Below are 19992 nucleotides of genomic sequence, written 5' to 3'. Positions count from 1 at the left end.
AGACTACCAGGATCAATTCCCCTGAAAAGAAACGGCTGCTTTGGAAAGTAGACTGTATGGTTTAATACCCAACCGAGATCCCTGCCCTCCATCCCCCAAATCTCTAGAAATTTCCCAAGCCACAGTTGGCCACCCTAGGTGGTTAGAGTATTGAACTACTAGGACCTTAGAGAATAGGATCTATGAATCTCGTAGGGTGAACTTGGCTCGCCCTCTTTGGGTCCCTCTTGGGGTAAAAAGTGAGGTATAATTAAAGTAAACAAACAAACATGACAGATATCTCCCATGTGGTGCCCGTCCTCTTGTCAGTGTGTTCCTTGGCATCCATTTGCTCTTTCCAGTCCTGGCTTTCCTCCATCTCATTGATGCAGGGGATACTTCAGAAGAGCTCAGAATCATTTTCATGCTGGCTCTAGGAACACTTTTTCAGAAATAGCTGGCCCCATTACTGGAAGTCACTTGACTTGAAACCTCCCAACATGCTGTGATTTTGTGGTTAGTTGCTAAGGTTGTCAGCCTCCACTGCTGCAACTGATCTCCAGGGAACAGAAATCAGTTCATCTGAAAATAATGGCTGTTTTGGAAGGTGGACTATGACATCATATCCCACTAAAGTCCCACCTTTTCCCACCTTCTGCAGGCTCCACCCCCAACATTTTCAGATATTTCCCAACCCTGAGCTGGTTTCATTGGCTGCACCCAACTTCATTGGCTGCACTCGCCCCGACAGCAGCCATTTTGTGGTGGCACCATTCTCAAATTTTCAAAACTGTTCACTGACTCAGAAGAAGGAGGGTTGGTTTTTATACCCTGCTTTTCTCTCTTATAAGGAGTCTCAAAGCAGCTTACAGACTTCTTCCCTTCCTCTTCCCACAACAGACACCTTGTGAGGAACGTGGGGCAGAGGGAGTTCTGAGAGAACTGTGACTGGCCCAAGGTCACCCAGCAGGCTCCAAATGGAGGTGTGGTGGATCAAACCCAGTTCTCTAGGTTAACCACTACGCCATACGGTTAAGACAGCAAAAAGTTTTCTCCTGCAGAGTTAACTTCAAATAATTGCCTTGTGCTTGTGGAGGGTCTCAGAAGGGCCGTCCTTGGTGAGTTACTTCAGCAGGCCAAAGCCTCCCTGTTTTCATCTGCGAAATGCAACAAGGGAGTCACACAGACTCCCTCTGCCTTCTTTGCCAAGGCCCTTGAGGGCTGCACTCGAATGGAAGTTGCTTACAAAACTGGCTTCAGAGGCTGCGTGTCAAAACCGCTGGCTGTGGATACAGGAGGCACACATGGAGTGAGCCTTTTTCCAGATGCTGATGTGCTGAAATCCTCACTGGCACTGAGCAAAGCCGGAGCAAACATGGGGGGAGGGGAATGAAGCCTGTGGCTGCAAGTCAGTTTCCCTCCTGTGCTGCATGTACTATGGGAGTTTGCTGCATGACTTGCCTCTTTATGTTAAGTGGAACGCCCTTCTCTCCTGTTGCATGATGGTATCTTCATCATTATGTTGCTTGGATTTGTTGTGGAGACCCTGTGTGTGTGTGTGTGTGTGTGTGTGTGTGTGTGTGTGTGTGTGTGTGTGTGTGTGTGTGTGTGTGTGACAGAGAGAGAAAGAGAAAGCCCACCCAAAGCAGGCAAATCATATTCCTGTATGTGTGTGAGTGTAAACATGTACACAAACATATAAGATCTCATGCAACTGACAAGGTGGCTTCTTTTGTTTACTTATGATATTTAGTTAATTTATGCCCTACTTTTCTCCCCAGCGGGGATCCATGGTGGCTTGCAACATTCCTCCCTTCTCCGTTTTATTCTCACAACAATCTGTGAGGTAGGTTGGGCTGCGAGAGGTGGGCCCTCGGCTGCACAGTATACTTCCATGGCAGCAGGGGAGTTCAAGCCTGGGTCTCCCAGATCCTGTCCCAGCATTTGGTCTGCTTATGCCACACAAGCTGTTCTAGTGCAAAAAAATGTATGTCACATAACTTAGTTATTCTTTAAGATGTCATAACATTCCTGTCTACAGCCAGTCTGGCATGCTGTTAAGGTGTTGGACTAGGATCTGAGAAACCCATGTTTGAAGCCCCATTCTGCCATGGAAGCTTGCTAGGTGACCTGGGTGAGTCACACACCCTCAGCCTCTAGCAAGTATTTGGATGAGAGACCTCCAAGGAATATCATGGGCATGACATAGAGGCAGGCAATGCAAACTTCCTTTGGGAACACCAAAAGTCAGCTGTGTCTTGACGGCAAGAAAAAGAGACTCCTGTCTATCAGGAAAGATAGTGAATGGGCAAACGGGGATGAAACCAATCTAAACCAATCACAGCATGCCATACTGGTGACATGTACATTTGCAAGTATCAGTCATGGCACTCAGCTTCAAACAGTCAGTTCTTGGAGACTTTGAAACATGTGGACTCAAGGTGAACCAGACTTGTGGACAGGCAAGTACAGTTTTGTAATGACCAACAATGTCTGTCTGCTGAGAAGATGGTGGCCCAGCTCTTATGGATGAAAAGAACCCGGTTGCTCCCCAGAAAAGGCTTCTCTAGTATAGCAATCCATTGGTGCTATTTTCAGAACTCCAAAAAACATTCCTTATGGGAAGAATGATCACAATGCTGCCCCAAGATGGGACTGCCAGCCCTTTCCCTCCCCAGCCTGAGGAGACATTGTGATTATTCTTCCTAGTTTGGAGATGCTGGCAGGCAGGGGAGTACAAGGCCTTCTACCCTCCCTGCCCTTCCTTTCACTACCTTTCCTGATAGACAGGAGTCTCATGGCATCTTAAAGAAGAATAGATTGATCTGATGTAAGTTCTTCTGCACTAGATCATCCACTGTGGCAATGCAGTTTGAGTCCTGGGCTAGGATCCAGGAGATCCAGGTTTGAATCCCCCTAATGCCATGGGAGTGGGCTACATGACCTTGGACCACGCACATACTTCTAACCCGGGGGTGTCCAACTCTGGTGCTTCAGATGTTCATGGACTACAATTCCCATCAGCCCCTGCTGGCATGGCCAATTGGCCATGCCAGCAGGGGCTGATGGCCCATGAACATCTGAAGCACCAGAGTTGAACACCTCTGTTCTAACCAAACCCATCTCACATGGTTGTTGTGAGAAAAATATAATGGGAGAATGTTGTAAGCTGCTATGGATCCTCATTGGGGAGAAAAGTAGAATATAAACCAAGTAAATCACATTCAATAAAAATAATAGAAGTAACTTTGTCTTGAACAGCTGCAAAATGAGACCAGTGAGGATCCTGCCACCCCCACCCCCACCCCGCGTGTGGTTTCTGTAGTTTCATGTTGGAAGAGCTACGCCTATTGAATTTCTAGCCCGCCTACAGCAGCTAAACGCACAGTATCCCTGCCAGAAAGCGGCTGGAGCCTCCGTTTCCATGCTTAGGGCAAGAGAGTAACACAGCAGACCCTGGCAAACACAGGTGGTGAGGGAGTTCGTGCACTTGCCAGTGGTGAATCCACTATCCATGCAAAGTACGCTATTCTCAACTTTGTCCTTCACCAGTACCAAACTATGATGAAGAGATCGGGAGTTGTGATTGTGCATTTCCTCCCCAGGACAGCTTCCTTTCATTCTGCCCTCACTGGTCTTCTATCTTGACAAGAATTACATTCATACCAATCTTAGCGCTAAACAAAGTTCTCCTGGGAAGCTGGCTACCAAATCTTGGTAATTGCATGTGCGATCTCTTCTGCTAGATCCAGTCTATAGGTCAAATGCCCACTGAGAAATTAAATCTAGATAAAACCAAGTTTCAAAATAAACTGCAGCTCTTCATCAAGGTTTCAACCACCCTACTGCAGCATGTTTCTAGTGAAGGCATCTATGCCTATCTTGGTTTCAAACAATGTGACAATTCCCACTTACATGGGATCGGCTTGGCAGGTCTATCCTGATTGCTGACCTGCTGTGTAGGGGTGCGAACTTTTTTTTGTCGCGCCAATATGTGGTAATATGATCACGTAAACGCGTACATGTGATATCCCCACCTATGCAGCTTTTTCCTGATTGGCTATTGTGTTGTGTCAGGAACCGTACTGTAGAGTCTCATTACAGCGTTGTTTTGCCATTTTAAAATTATTTACGCTTGGCCATGTTTGCATGTTGGCACGTTGAACCTCTCACAACCTCTGGCTTTTGATGTTTTACATCTTTCCCCATGTGGTCGCGTTGGCACATTGGCAAAAAAAGCCAAGCGAAACAAATAAAAGGCTATGCACGCTCTGATTGGCTGGAAGGCATTTGCATCACTCTCTACAGTGAAACCACATTAGAGCCTCGGACCTCCCCACCAATCTGGATTGGAGACGTGTTTTTTAAAAAGGTTCACATTCATGCAGGTTCAGGAAAAACGCATGGTAAGGGGGTGGGGGAGTGCCAGAACCGGGATTAATCTGTGTTCGGCGGTTCAGCTATGGGGAGTTTATCGTGAAACCTGGATATTTCGGGTGAGTATCCCGGGATTATTCGGCAGCAGGGTTATGACCTATGGTTCTCCTTTCCTTCATTTTGTCCTTTCAACAATGCTTGTGATGTAGAAATCAACTGGCCCAATGTGATCTACTGGGGCAGTGGAATTTGAACCTGTATATTCCTAAGCCAATGCTCTAACCACTATACAACACTGTACTGAGGATCCCAGCCCAAGTTCTTTACCCACTAGATATTGCACTGTATCACGTTCTTCTGCATTGGCTTTTAGCAAAACAGGAAACAGCATGGCACCCCAGCATTTTGTATTCGACTGTGAGTCTCTTCGTGAACCTGTCTTGGCTGCAAAAAATGAGAAAAAAAGACATCACATAACTATGGGCCTTTCCCCACTTCCCTTAAGCCCCGTGCTACTCGAGGAGAGTAGCGCGGGGTCCCTCGGCACTCCCCACTGAGAGGGGCGGCGACAGCACAGCCGCCCTGAAGCTGCTGCTGTCGCGCCCCTCAGCGTGCAGCATCCCAGGCGCTCTTCTCAACTGCGCCTTTTGATGGCCCCGCGCAGAGCGCGGGGTCGTGGGGACGGCCGGGCGCGCGCCTGGGATGCTGCGCGCTGAGAACAGCGCACGGCATAGAGGGGAAGGATGAAAGTGGGGAAAGGCCCTATGTCATCTTCCACTGATTTAAGAATCGAAAGGGTATTTGATGATATGAAAGGTTTACCAGGAAAAAAAAATTGCCTTAAAGTTGGTTCTCAGTTCAAAATATACCTCAGCAGTTGCAGCTCATGAAGTCTGAAGGCATTAGAATTCGTGCACTTGTGTTTTCCATACCTCACTGCATTAGAACAACAAGAAGAATTTGGATGTATACCCTACCTTTCTCTCCTGTAAGAAAACTCAAGGTGGCTTACAAATTCATTTACCTTCCTCTCTCCATAACAGATGCTTTGTGAGGTAGGTGGGGCTGAGAGAGTTTTGAACGAACCTTGACTAGCCCAAGTTCACCCAGTGGGAATGTAGGAGTGGGGAAACAAATCCAGCTCACCAAATAAGAGTCCACCACTCATGTGGAGGAGTGGGGAATCAAACCCAGATCTCCAGATTAGAGTCTAAGATGTGTCCACTTTTCTGTCTGAGATTTAACTGTTACTGTTACAGACTTCTAGGGAAGAAACTGAATCATGGACAATGACAATACTAGTGATTCCCTGTACCATTTTAACTAGGGATAACTACAAGGTGAAACAGGGTGGGTAATTTAGAAGGGCAAGGGTCCAAGAAATAGGGACTTGAAGTAGCTGAGAGTCCTGGGCATGTGTGTCACGCTGATTGTGTGAATCGCAGCCACAAAATTCTTGTATTCAAAGTCTGTGCAGCCTCCAAAGTATCTTGTATCTGTTCCTAATTGCCAGCATCTGAATTCTCTACTATAGCTATCCCTTTATGAGCTCAATCTACGGCCAGTGTGGTATCGTGGTTAGGGTGTCAAGGCATAGTTCAGATAGCTTGTTGCTGGGCGATCTTGGGCCAGCCATTCTCAGGCTAACCTGCTGCACAGAGCTGTTGTGAGGATAAAACAGCAGAAGGAAGAGCCCTGGGTGCCACTTTGAACTCCGCGGAGGAAGGGGAGAAGAGCAGAAAATACTAGGATGGACCATATTTAGCTGCTCATCAGGAAACATTTTTCTTGCTGATTTGTACTCAGCAAACTTTTGCTTAAAGGGCCAGGAAGAAGCTGGGGCAGGGTCGGGAAGCCCTGATCGTTGCCCCCATTATGGAATGATGGTGTAATAGCCAGTTTGGGGTTTCCTCCCCTTCCTGGGTGGGCTTCTTTGCCTGCAACATCTCCTTGAGAAATGAGAACCCCTGCTGCAAGAGGTTTTAGCAAAGGCAATTCAAAATGGTGGCTGAAATCTTGCAAGAGGCCAGAATCTCAGATGTTTGTAAAGGAGATAGAAAAATATGTAGAACTGGAGAGAAAGGTAGCACTTAAATGGTATAGAACCCCAATACAGCTAGCCTATATGATTAAGGGATTATGCCCAAGATGCTGGCATTGTTGTGAACTGGGAGCATACTACACCCACATGTGGATAGAATGTAAGGAGGTTAAAAAGTTTTGGGAAAAATATTTGAAGTATATAGAAAAATTAGTAAAAGTTAAAATTGATTTAAATAATGATTTATTAACGGCAGGTATAATTGAAGAAAAAAAGGTGAATAGAAGTTATGGACCAATGTACAAAATTACGATTAGAGCTGCACATGCGGTGATCGCATTGGGATGGAAAGACAAAAAGAAATGGACAATCTCAAAATAGTTAGAATATGCATGGGAACAAATACAGCTAGAAATTTTTGAGATGATGACAAAAAATATGTTATGGCAAGAAAAATGAAGAGACATCATGAAGATATGATCAACTTTTGAGAATTGGATGAGAGAAGCCGGATTTAACGAAGAATTATGGGAGAAAAGAATACGAAGAATGAACTTTCTGTTGCTTGCTTGAATAAACGAGAAAGAAGAAGGGGAGAAGGAAGAAAAAGGGAGAAATGTATAGTCAGTGGTGGCGAACCTTTGGCACTCTGGATGTTATGGACTACAATTGATATACAGCATGGCCAATTGGGGCTGATGGGAATTGTAGTCCATAACATCCGGAGTGCAAAAGGTTCACCACCATGGGTATAGGTAGTTTGATTAAATGCATTGTATGTATCCGTTACATAATTATACTATACAATAAAAAATTTATATTAAAAAAGATGTTTGGAAAGGGGCTTGGGTTGCTTCATGTGCTTCACTGAATGAGACCTGGGGGTGCCAAGAGGAAGAGGCTTCTGGGTAGGGAAACAGCACCGCGCGCACACGCACACACTCCCATTCTGCTGCCTAAGGTGATTCTTGTGACAATCGAATTGTCTCCAGTCACTCCATTATAAAGCCCGTCCTTAGTCTGTGGGCCAAACTACCTTGCATGTTGAACACCCAGAATCGGATCCCTTCATGCTTTCTTATGGCTGCAAAGCAGCTGGTGTTGGGGGACACAGAACTGAATCAGGATTGCAAAGCTGGCCGGAGGCTTTAAGCCTTCCCTGTCTCTCCTGGCTCTGCTGTTTCCTCATTAGAAATTTCTTACCTGCCTCAGCTGCTGTGAGCTATGGTAGAGAAAACAAAAAGAATCATTATACCCAGCTCCCCCCCCGCCCCCCCGCCACTCGCTCGTACAGTAGTGGCTGCTAGCATCTTGGATGGGGGTGTGGTTTTTCCATTCCCCAGTAGTGTGGCTCCCAATCCGGTTCACCCCCACCCTGTTGTTGATGAGATTCTGTCGCATTTCCCACTGAACATGCCAACAGTGTTTGCAGGCCAGGTCATTGGCCAGAATGCTCATTTGCATTACAAATGCCTCTTGGAAGTATAGGGGAATACTGGTTCTGTCTGCTCCACAAATGCTACCTCGGCTAGGATTAGCGACTTTTGGGAGTTTTTTTAGCAGCAGCTGGATCTGCAGCAATTCCAAAATGGCATGCTTTGCTCTGTACCACGAACAACTTCATTTCACTGACATTTCTAAAGCCAGCTGCCGTTTGAAGGCACAGGAAGCAGCCTGGGGTAAGGGCTTGTTTATTTGTTTGCTTGGTCATTTGGCATTGACCTCCACTTGTGACTATGGTAGTAAAAATTGTCAATGGGGGACTAATCTCTGCTCTGTGATTTTGGGGTATGGACCTGGGCACAAACCAGCTGCCAAGGGAATCCAGCACAAGGAGATAAAGGGGACATTGTTGCGACCAAAAGGCCGGCAAAGGATTCATAAGTGGTTCTGCAGCTCCTCCGTGTGACTCTTCTTTTCTGCCTCATCCAGACATCAAAAATCCCCAGCTGTGGTCTCTGCCAGCCTCGGAGCTCCAGGCAAAGGAACTGCGGCTGGTGCAGCAGCGAAAGCCGAGCCAAGGGGATGAATGGGTTTCTGTTGCCCTGCATTCCCCACTGCTAGACGCAATGCCAGTGGAATGCTTTGGCGCACTATTACCATCAGACCAAATGAGAGAGATTAACGCAAATCAAGCAGCAGCAGTACAACCGCGAAGTTGTTCATTGCCTTGGAACGTGGGAAAGAAACGGAGAGCTGAAGCAGCCGGTTAGAGGGGTTTTCTGTGAAGCTAGGAGAGGTTGAAGGCAGCAAGGAAAGAGAAAGTCCCAACAGGAGATAGATCGGCTCTATAAAGCAATTCACTGCTCTCAGTTTGCAAGACCTGAACAAGGCTATTAACAATCGGATGTTTTGCAGGACACTGATTCATTGGGTTACCAAGAGCCGGAGGCAATTTAATGGCACTTAACACACACACACAACAAATCCCTTCTTTTTGAGCCTCTCTCGTGCTAGTGCAGGTGTGAATCATCTTGGTTAGTGGGCAGGGGAGAGGAAGAGAGGCATTTGTAATGCAAATGAGCATTCTGGGCAAATTGTTGCCTTTCCTGAAACGAATGATCTGTAAAATGCAGAGATTAGTTCCCCTGGACAAAATGGCAGAGACCACACTGAGACCTCAACTCTGTCCTTCGAGGTACTTCCCCAAATCTCTAGGAATTTCCCAGGCCAAAGTTGGCAGCCCCAAAGCCTGTAAAAAATTGCACCTTGTTCATCCACACAAAGGCCCCTTGGGTGCAGTCTTTCCCAAAAGAGCATACCAAAGCAGGTTTGAGAAAAATGGCACCAAAATAGAAAGTGGATGCTCCAAAAAACCACTCCAGTTTAGACATGAAGCCAGACTAGTGACCCCAGAAGAATTTGCTCCAAGTATCCTTGCTGCTTCAAGTGAAGTGAAACTTATAGTTTCTTCATCATTTATTAATTGGACGGATATATTTTAATTTTCAGCTCAGTCTGACCCCACAAATCCCAGAAAAAAGAAGCCAATACAAAGGATATTAAAATTCAATACAAATATTCATTGAGGAGGAGACTTGTGGCTGACTCCGGACTCAGACACAAAGGAAGGGTGCCCCACTGCTTCCTGGCCCCCCATGGATTGTCTCAGCAACAACAGCTGGAAGCTTGATAGAGGGGGGTTCTCAGTTGGAACGGGGCTCAAACATGCTGATGGTGGGGGCCGCCTTCTTCCTCTGTAGTCCCTAAGAGTTGTCTGTCTTTCAAGCTAATGCTCGAAACTGGGTGTTTGGTTTCTAAGTGCAAAAACCCGTCCTTGTACTCAAAAAGTTGAGGTTTTCTTGTGTCCGCCTACAGCTTTATTCTCCCGTTCCCTTTTGTGCTGGAATGCGTTGCCCTCAAAGTGGGTCTGCTTTTATATATATGTATATATATAAATAAATGGCAGGGATGGAGGGGGCTTGTGGCTAAAAGCCAACACAGCTGGGGGCAGCGCCTGTTGAAAGGTCTCCATTTGTCGGTAATTCTAAAAGCTGTTATGGAACTGGAGGAGCTGAGCTCAGCAGCCACGCTGCAGAAGAGAGGCCAGAGCTCTTAAAAGGGCTGCTGATGGAAACTGACCAGGTGGGTGCTCAACAACGCACAGAGCAAACCGCAGAATATAGCTTGCGATGGAAGAAACAGGCCCTACAGACTCATGATTGCTTTCATGTGGGTGAATGTCCCAGCCTGATGTGCAAGCAGTGTTTGGGAATAAAAATGAGAGATGAGCCCTGTCCCCGCTGGGATTCCTGGTGTTGGATTCTGATAATCTTCCAAAGGCTGGCCATCCCCAGCTTGGGGAATTCCTGGAGATTTGGGTGTAGTATGTTGGGGTGATAGAGTTGGTACAGGAAAGGAGTTCCAAGGGGTTGTGATGCAGAGGCATATCAGGGGGAAATGGTGTCCAAGGGCAACACCTGATCTGGGCGCGCCCACCCCGTGACCCCCCCCCCCACAGCCCACTTGAGCTGGCGGGGGTTGCAGCAGTCAGGGGCCGGCAGTCCAACCTCCATCGGCAGTGGCCAGGGAGGTTGAGCCAGGAGGAGCAGCAGCTGGCGGGATGCAGCGGTTTCAACCTCCATCATCGGTGGCCCTACTTCAAGGTAGGGCCACTGCCGATGAAGGTTGAGGGGCGCGGCAGCAGCCGGTGAGTCACGGCCTCTCCTCCAACCTCTATCACCGCCAGCCCTGCTGTCTCGTCTTTGAAGGCAGAAGGCTGGCGCTGATGGAGGTTGAGCCGGGTGGGCGCAGAAGGCCTGCGGAAGGCTGGTCTGTGGGGGGCGATTTTGCAACCCCCAAGTGACCAGCTAGCTGGCGCTCGGGGACATGGGTGACCCCATGTCTCTCTGGCAGGTACGCCACTGATGTGATGACATAGACTCCACCTTCCAAAGCTACCATTTTCTCCAGGGGAACTGATCACAGTCATTTGGAGATCAGTTGTAATTCCAGGAGATCTTCAGGCCCTACCTGGAGGTTGGTCAACCTTGTATCCTCTTTGTACAGGTCATCTCCATGTGCTGTATTCAGGAACGGATTGGCTATATTTTTAACCTATGTGTTGTTTTTATCTTACTGACGCACTGCTGTATTGTTTTGTGTCTTTGCAACTTGTTCCTTTCTTAGGTACCAGTGATTATCCATCTGTTTCTGGGCACAGTTCAAAGCAGGGGTTCTTAACGTCTTATATTCTAATAGCGATGTCGGCCAAATCTTTGAATATGAAAATCTGGTGACTGGGGCTGTAAACGGGCAAGGCAGATCTTTCTACAAGCCTGAGAAGGGTCCCAGGTTTGCAGAAAAATATGAAATCTAAAAATAATTTTAAAATCTAAAATAAAATACATTGGGGGTTTTAAACCCTACCCCCCCCCCCCGCCCCCAAAAGGAGTACCTGTAGCTTTAAGGAACGGATTCCCTCAGTGGCTGTTCCTAGGCAACCACAGCATTGCAGGTTTCAGTTTCTGTAAGTTAAAGGGTGGGGGGAGGGGAAGGATCCTTTCCAGGCATCTTTTGATCTGTGAGGGAGGAGTCACTGAGGCCAGGCCTACGATTCCCATCTCTAGATTGGGACGCTCCCGGAGATTTTGTGGTGTTGACTGAGGAGGGCAGAGTTTGGGGACGGGAGAGATCTCAGCAGGATTCAATGCCATAGAGTTCAACCTCCAAAGCAGCCATTTTCTCTATGTGGACAGATCTTCTTTATCTAGAGCTCAGCTGTAATTTAGGGGAATTTTCAGGTCCCACCTGGAGGCTGGCAATCCTGAACCTGGTAGCAAACTCTGGGTGGCTTGATATCACCTGATTTGCATGACTCAACTAGGCCTGACTGCTTGCTACTGTTCGGTAGCAGCCACCCTATGAAAACCAGTGTAGCAAGGCAGTTAGAGCTTCAGAGTACAGTCTTTTTCATTGTTTTTTTTTCCAATTGTATTGCAACACATGGGTGTCCTTTTACAGGGTTCCCTTAATCTTAGGGTTGCAGAAATTCCCATACAAGAGACTTAAGCAAACAAAAATAACTCCTGAAGTCAGAGAAAAGGGCAAGCGTGCCCCTCAGCGCCATTTCTGGTGGTGAAAATACTGTGGGGTAGAAGCCTGATGCCTCTGCCTCCAGCGTGCTCTATCTGCAGCCGAACAGAGAAATTGAGAGCTTTGAAAAGCTCAAGCGGCTCCCCACTAGAACATATAACCGTGAATCAGGTTGGGAACCTGTGTTCTGACACGTGGATTTTAGCCTGCAATCTTCTGCTGCAGCAAAGAACCAAAATAGCTGCAACTCTTCCCACTGGTTTTTGTCATCCGCACAACACCCTTCATCATCTGCTGTGCAGCACATCTGGATTCCTGACTGCTACAGCGGCTGCAGGAGGAAAACAAACAGCTGAATGGGAGGGACTGGAAGGCACAACAGGGGCTGCCTTTCCACCTCCTGCCTATGAGACAGAAAGCGCCCACTTGCCTAAGGGCTGCTCTTTCTTCCTCTCTGGCAAATCCTGCTGTTTAGGCCGGTGGTTCTCAAGTGCCTCCGACTGCTTCCTCCTTTGGAATAAGTCAGCCCGCTGAACAACTTTTTTTGCAAATGGCTCCCCAGCACTTCCATCTGTCTTTTGCAAGCCCCTCCTTGAGGCCTGCTTCTTTGGTGAAATGTCTTCTTCAAGATTTTATTTATGTTACCCCACTTTTCTCCTCACTGGGGACCCAAAACAGGTTATAACATCCTCACAACCGGGCTAGCAATATGCAGCTGGCCCAGAGTCACCCACCCAGCTTCCATGGCAAAGTGGGGGTTCAAACCTGGGTTGCTGAGATCTCAGTCTGATAGTCTAACCACCACATCACCCTGGCTGTCAAGACGAAGCTGCTGTATACTAAATGAGAAATTGGTCCATCTGGCCCAGTGCTCTGATGGGCAAAAGGTCTCTAAAGTCTCTGGCGGATTCTTTGCAAGCCTTATATGAAATAATTTTGACTACAAATGCTGGGGACAGAGCTTATGATCTCCTGCATATGCTGTATCGCTGAGTTGGGGCCCCTGGCTAATGGCATCCCCCTCTCTTCACCTGTCTTTGCAGTTAAACCTATGAGACTGCCTGCTACCCTTGGTTTTACTGGCTGTGGCTGTCCAGAGTCTTAGGTAAAATCACATAAGCATAAGCATTTTATTGTCATTGTGCATGCACAACGAAATTTACAGCAGCATTCCTTGACGCACACAATTTCAGACTCATATCCCATCCTCACTTTCCCCTTCCTCCACCCATCCCTACACAGCCCCAAACACATCACCTCTTATGCAGAAGAGATGCTCTACCACTGACTTTGGCCAAATGTACAGCCTCCTCCAGCATCAGTCGGGATGGAATCTACATCCTGCTGGTTACAGAGCAGGCAGAAACTCCCATTGGCTACTGAGGGTGGTCACATTACCTTGCTAGCTAACCTGAAGGATCATAGCCTTCCATACTATTAAGGCTGCCATTTCTAGGTTTGGGAATACCCGAAGATTTTGGGGGTAGAGCCTGGGAAGGGTGAGAACATGTTTAGCCTGGAGAAGAGAAGGTTAAGGGGTGACATCAGAGGTGGGATCCAGCAGGTTCTCACAGGTTCCCGAGAGTAGATTACTAATTATTTGTGTGTGCCGAAAGGGGGTTACTAATTGGTGATTTTGCCATGTGATTTTTGCCTTAGTTACGCCCCTCCTCTCAGCAGTAGTGTGCAGAACTTGAATCAGTCTAGCAGGAGGTGCACTGCCGTGCGTGGGCAGCCTGCTCCTGCGTGCATTCGTGTCCTGCCCAAGGACTGGCGCAGCGGCTGCGTCCTTGCCACAGCCCCGCCCAGAAATGCCCCGCCCCTGGAATGCCGGCCACGCCCCTGTCATGCCCCACCCAGCCCCATTGACGCTATGCCACAGTTTGAATCCCACCACCATGGGAACCTGTCACTAAAATTTTTGGATCCCACCACTGGGTGACATGATAGTCATGTTTAAATATCGGAAGGTATGTCATGATGAAGATGGAGCATGCTTGTTTTCTGCGGCTCCAGGACAAGGAGTAATGGATTCAAGGTGCAGGAAAAGAGATTTCATCTATACATTAGGAAGAACTTTCTGACAGTTAGGGCTGTTCAACAGTGGAATGCACTACCTCGGAGGGTGGTGGAGTCTCTTCTTTGGAGGTTTTTAAACAGAGTCTGGATGGCCATTTGTCAGGAGTGTTTTGATTGTGTATTCCTGCAGGGTAGGGTGTTAGACTTGATGGCCCTTGTGTTCTCTTCTAGCCCTATGATTCTACGAATGGGCTGGGCGGCCTAGCATCAGTTAAAACTGGCTTTGCAAAGGGTCACCCCGCTGAGACTGAAAAAGCTGTGGGTAGCAAAAGGAAGTTTGAGAGTCCCTTGTCACCAGGGAGAGGTGGGTGAGCGAGGAGTAAAAAAACAACCCAAGGCAGTCATTTTTTCCACAGGGGCGCGGATTGTTCAGAGTTATCAGCTGAGGCAGAAGAACTCCACCATTTCCTGGCTATATGTGGAAAACTGACTCCTCAGGGAAAGGATTAGAAGGATTATATTATTATTGGTTATCACTAAACAGGGGTGGGGGATGAATGAAAGAAACCTCTGCTGCTGGGAATTCTGCCTAATCAGAGCAGTGGCGTAGTGGCTAAGAGCAGTGGCTAAGAACAAGTGCACTCTGATCTGGAGGAACCGGGTTTGATTCCCAGCTCTGCCGCTTGAGTTGTGGAGGCTCATCTGGGGAATTCAGATTAGCCTGTGCACTCCCACACACACCAGCTGGGTGACCTTGGGCTAGTCACAGCTTTCCGGAGCTCTCTCAGCCCCAGCTACCTCACAGGGGGTTTGTTGGGGGGGGGGGGAGGGAAAGGAGATTGTAAGCCCCTTTGAGTCTCCTTACAGGAGAGAAAGGGGGGATATAAATCCAAACTCCTCCTCCTCCTCCTCCTCTTCTTCTTCTTCTTCTTCTTGTTCTTCTTGTTCTTGTTGTTCTTGTTGTTCTTGTTACTGTTCTTGTTGCTGTTCTTGTTCTTGTTGCTGTTGCTGTTGCTGTTCTTGTTGCTGTTGCTGTTGCTGTTGCTCTTCTTCTTCTTCTTCTTCTTCTTCTTCTTCTTCTTCTTCTTCTTCTTCTTCTTCTTCTTCTTCTTCTTCTTCTTCTTCTTCTTCTTCTTCTTCTTCTTCTTCTTCTTCTTCTTCTTCTTCCCCATTCTCCCAACTTGTTCAGCGGCATGGAGAGGATGTCTCCAGCAGGCACCCGCAGGCCTGTTCAGCTGCCATATTTCTTCTTTTGGCAAATGGCTTATTGGAAGGCTTGGCCAAACAAGATTCCCCTCCCCAGAACCAAAATGAAGGCAGCCCTGGCTATAGTTCTGTAGCCCAAATGAGCTGATGTCCAGCCTATGTAGTGCTTTGGGATAAGCAGCAATTCTTGTTTTGAGGTATGGCCCCATCTGGCAGTGATGTAATTTTGCTACAAGCATGTGGGTAATAGCTTATCTACAGGAGCACTGGGAGACTCAAGTAAGAAGGTATTCTGCACAGGTGAAGCATCAGTCACTCATGGCAGCCACTTTGTGTTAGCAAAAATGCAGCATATACCCTCAGTTATGGCTGGCCTCTGTGACTTTTGGCTGTTAGGTTATCTCACATCAAACTGGAAACCAAGGGGCATGTGTTGTTGCCCCCAATTTGCTGAGTTTATGGACACTTCTAGAATTCATGAGAAAAGGCAGTGCGCTGACATGAGATAATTCACAAAATGGCTACCATGAGCAGGCAATCACAAAATGTTGGGAGGATCAAAGTCAACATCTCCTTATGGCAGGGGCAGATATTTCCAAATGGGTGCTCCCTACGGTCCATAAGATAATGCCTCTTGAAGTCTTCTCCTGAAACACTCCAGTGAAGTGGAGGAAGATTATTGGTGCTTTGCCAGCATGGTGCAGTGGTTAAAAGCAGGTTGGTTCTAATCTGGAGAACTGAGTTTGATTCCCCACTCCTCCACCTGAGTGGCAGAGGCTTATCTGGTGAACCAGATGTGTTTCCGCACTCCTACATTTCTGCTGGGTGACCTTGGGCTAGTCACAGTTCTTCAGAACTCTCTCAACCCCACCTACCTCACAAGGTGTCTGATGTGGGGAGAGGAAGGGAAATGAGTTTGTAAGCCACCTTGAGTCTGCTTACACTACAGCAGTAAATCCAAACTCCTCCTCCTCCTCCTGCAAAGGTAATTTTGAAACTCTTTTTCCTATCTGAAGGTTGAGAGAGAGATCTGTGGCCCCTCCCACACATGCAAAAAAATGCACTTTCAATCCATTTTCACAATTGTTTGCAAGTGGATTTTGCTATTCCACACAGCTTCAAAGTGGCTTGAAAGTGGATTGAAAGTGCATTATTTTGTATATGCTGAAGGGGCCTTGGTTGACTCCGAAACCATATTTGATTCACTCCATGGCTACTGATGCTCAAACGCTCTCTACTTGAGCTCCTGTCCTGCTTACCTGTTGTTACCAGGCATATGATTTTTTTCATAGACTGCTCTTCCGTCAGCCTGTCTGGCAGGTTACTTGAAGTATTCCCGTCCAACAGTCCGATGAAAAGGCCTTTTTATACATGAATATTATTACACATCCCAACTTACTGCCCTTTCCTATGCAGCTGCTCACTTCAGCCAGCAACTGCTTGAACAGGCAGCTAAATCTGTTGCAAGTCATACAAACTGGTCATAAACAAACACTTTTGTTAAGAAAAAAAATCCTACTGTTTAGGGTTCATCCAAGTCAGGGGTTCCCAATATGGTGCCTGTAAGCCACCTTGGCACCCCCCCCCCCCATCTCCAGTGCCCACCAGGTGTTTTTAGGACCAGGTACAGTTTTGCCTGCAGAGCTTCTGACTGACTATTGGAGATCTGATTGGCTGCACATATATATATATATACTGATGTTGCTTTGGCAGCAGCTGCCAAAACAGCGCAAAGATCTGCACTGGGTTACCAAAGTTAAGCTGTGGCAATCATTTTGTGGCTGGCTCCAATTCCCTCAGCAGCCATTTTGTGGCAGCCATTTTGATGCTGTGCCAGAATTCCAAGTATCCCCACAGACTCAAAGACGTTGGGGACCCCTGACCTAAGCAGTCTTTAGGAGCATTACGGGCTGCCGCTGTCTGTGGATCGGCAGTGTTTTCATGCCTGTACGGCTTTGCAAAAACCCTGAGCAAAATTGCCCAGCAGGTGTTTATATCATTTAAGGCTAGCCTGAACAGACCTGACTCACAGGTGATTGTCACACTTGAATGCAGTAAGTTCGACTAGCACAAACAGAAAGTTGATGATATAGATCCTTCTGTGTTTTCAGCTATGAATCTCTGACGTGTACCCTTTGGCTGTGCTGCCAGACCCAGAACATGCAAATGATTCCCCCAACCACTAACGCTTCAGCTTGATTTAAAAAATTGGGCTGCCATGAAACAGAAGATACAGGAGTACTCTTGGGCTGTGGGTGGGGTGGTGGTGGTGGATTTTGTTTCTCTGCATCTACACCTTTCTCTGACCCATAATGAATGACCTGCCTCATCAGGAAGCTTCCAGGGCTGCAGGAGGGACGCTGTACTGCTGTTTGCAGAGAGTGCCACTGATCATACTGATAAGGCCAGGCAGGCAGCTTCAAGACCTTTACACACTGAAGGAGCAGCTGTTGGCTTTGGTGCTGCATGAGAATCCTCGTTTCTGTGCAATAAGGAAACTGCAAGCTTTGAGGAAACCGCAAGTTCCCCACACCTCCATGCTCTCATCAGGGCTTCTCAACTAGATTAGCTTGCTCATTCAATCAAAAGGAATGTAAGAAGAGCCCTGGTGAAATCTGCCTAGTCCGGGGTCTCCAGCGTAGTGTCTGTAGAGGCCATGATGCCCACCAACTCCTTTCCAGGTGCCCATCAAGGGTTTTTAGGAAGTGGACAGGGTTTTTGCCCAGTAAGCAGAGGCATATCTAGGGAAAATGTAGCCCAGCGCACAGGGTGGGAGTGAGGGGGAACTGCGCCCGGAGCACACGTGCGCCCTGCCCCCCCCCCACGCCATGCCATGGCACACTCCTGGTGCATCGCGTACCCCCTTGTCCCCCTGGCGCTACGCCACTGCTGGTGCAAAATCTGAGTCCCCACCCCCTCCACTGTATGGGTGGCCACTCTCCCTGACCAGTGTATTAAGTATGAAGTCAGTGTATGGACCCAGGGGGAAGGAGGAGGAGTCTGGGGGTGATTTTCTGCCCCTCACGTGACTAAATAGCCACAGCCCAGGGACATTTGACCCCATATGTACCTCTGGGTAGTACGTCCCTGTCAGCAAGGCTGGTGATTGGCTATTGGAGAGCTGATTGACCACACAGATTTTTAAAAGATTGGTTCAGCAACTGCTGCCAACATAGTGCAAAGATCTTCACTGCATGGCTGAAGATATATTTTTAAACAATATACTAATTTAAAAAGGCATCCTGCCTGAAGTGTTGAAGAGTTACTGTTAGAGCTATCCTTTGCTGTTATCAGTTCAGTCTGCTGTGTGTCTTTCAGTGTGGCGTAGTAGTTCAGTGAATTCCCCCCCCACTCCTCCACATAAAATCTGCTGGGTGAGCCAGGGCTAGTCAGAGTTCTCTCTTAGCTCCACCCACCGTACAAGTTGCTGTAGTGAGGGGAAGGACCACTTTTTGCACGGGCCGGGGACACAAGTGCAAACCAGGATATATGATCCTGGTGCAGCCCTGGTGCCGTTTGCACAGTTCCGTGCAGGCCCCCCCGGTGCTGCCGTGGCTCGCGGATACACCTCCGCAAGGAGGCGCATCCCTTTTTAAAAAAAACCCCACCTTGTCTCCCCTGCACAGCTCTGCAGGGACGAGGGGACAGGACCCCATGGCCATGGTGACACCTCAGGGGTCGGAGGACCGGTCATCCTGCGGAGCTGTGCAGAAGAGAAAGTGAGGGTTTTTAAAAAACGCACCCAAAAGCGGTGCCTCCCACCCAGGGCCCTTCACACAAGTGCAGCTGCAATCCAGGATATTGTAAAAGAATAGCAGATAGTGCATTTCTCAACTATCCCAGGTTTAGCCATTTAACCCGAGGCAGGGCTGAATTAGGGGCGGGAGCCATGCGAAGTTCTTGTCCAAAATGCTGTAAATCCTGGCCCTGGCCTGGGTTAAATGGCCCATCTGAAAAGGGCCTCTGAGATTCCTTCAAGGTAAAGGAAAGCAGGTATAAAAACCAACTCTTCTCATTCTTCTTCTTCAGATGCAGCATGCCAAAGGCAAGTGAGAGAGATTCCCACAACATTAAGGAGACCGTCTCTAACTATCCATACTATCAGTTAAGGTTCTTTTATTAGAACCACTCTTGCCCCATCTCTGGCTCCAACACCCATTAGTTAAGTAAAGCTGTAGTAATATGCTCACTGGCCATAATCAAGACAAGAACTTTCATGAAAGGGTTCAGACACGGTTGCCCGCTTTTAAATGGGTCCCCCTTGCTGTCCCCTTAAATACCAAATTGAACATTGCAAATGCCAGGTGATGTTATTTATCTCCATGCCATGAAAATCTTCAGCAACCCATTTTCACCTCTTAAAAGTCTATGAAAGGGGCAGGATATTTTCCTCCTGGCCAGTGGGCAACCTTTGTTGGTATCAGAGTTCTGACCCGGTTGCAGTCAAGTAGTAGCCTTGTAAATAAAGTTCGTTTTAAAAATGGGGGAGCAGCAGTGGCATAGGAGGTTAAGAGCTCGTGTATCTAATCTGGAGGAACCGGGTTTGATTCCCAACTCTGCTGCCTGAGCTGTGGAGGCTTATCTGGGGAATCCAGATTAGCCTGTCCACTCCCACACACACTAGCTGGGTGACCTTGGGCTAGTCACAGTTCTTCAGAGCTCTCTCAGCCCCACCTACCTCACAGGGTGTTTGTTGTGAGGGGGGAAGGGCAAGGAGATTGTAAGCCCCAAACTCCTCCTCCTCCTCCTCCTCCTCCTCCTTCTTCTTCCTCTTCTCAAACAAAATATTGCAGTCCTGCAGTGTTCTTTATTGTTTCCCTGCCTCCCCGTTTCCC

This window comes from Sphaerodactylus townsendi, linkage group LG06 (assembly GCF_021028975.2).
Source record: "Sphaerodactylus townsendi isolate TG3544 linkage group LG06, MPM_Stown_v2.3, whole genome shotgun sequence".
Classification (NCBI taxonomy): Eukaryota; Metazoa; Chordata; class Lepidosauria; order Squamata; family Sphaerodactylidae; genus Sphaerodactylus; species Sphaerodactylus townsendi.
Note: the sequence above shows the minus strand (reverse complement) of the source record.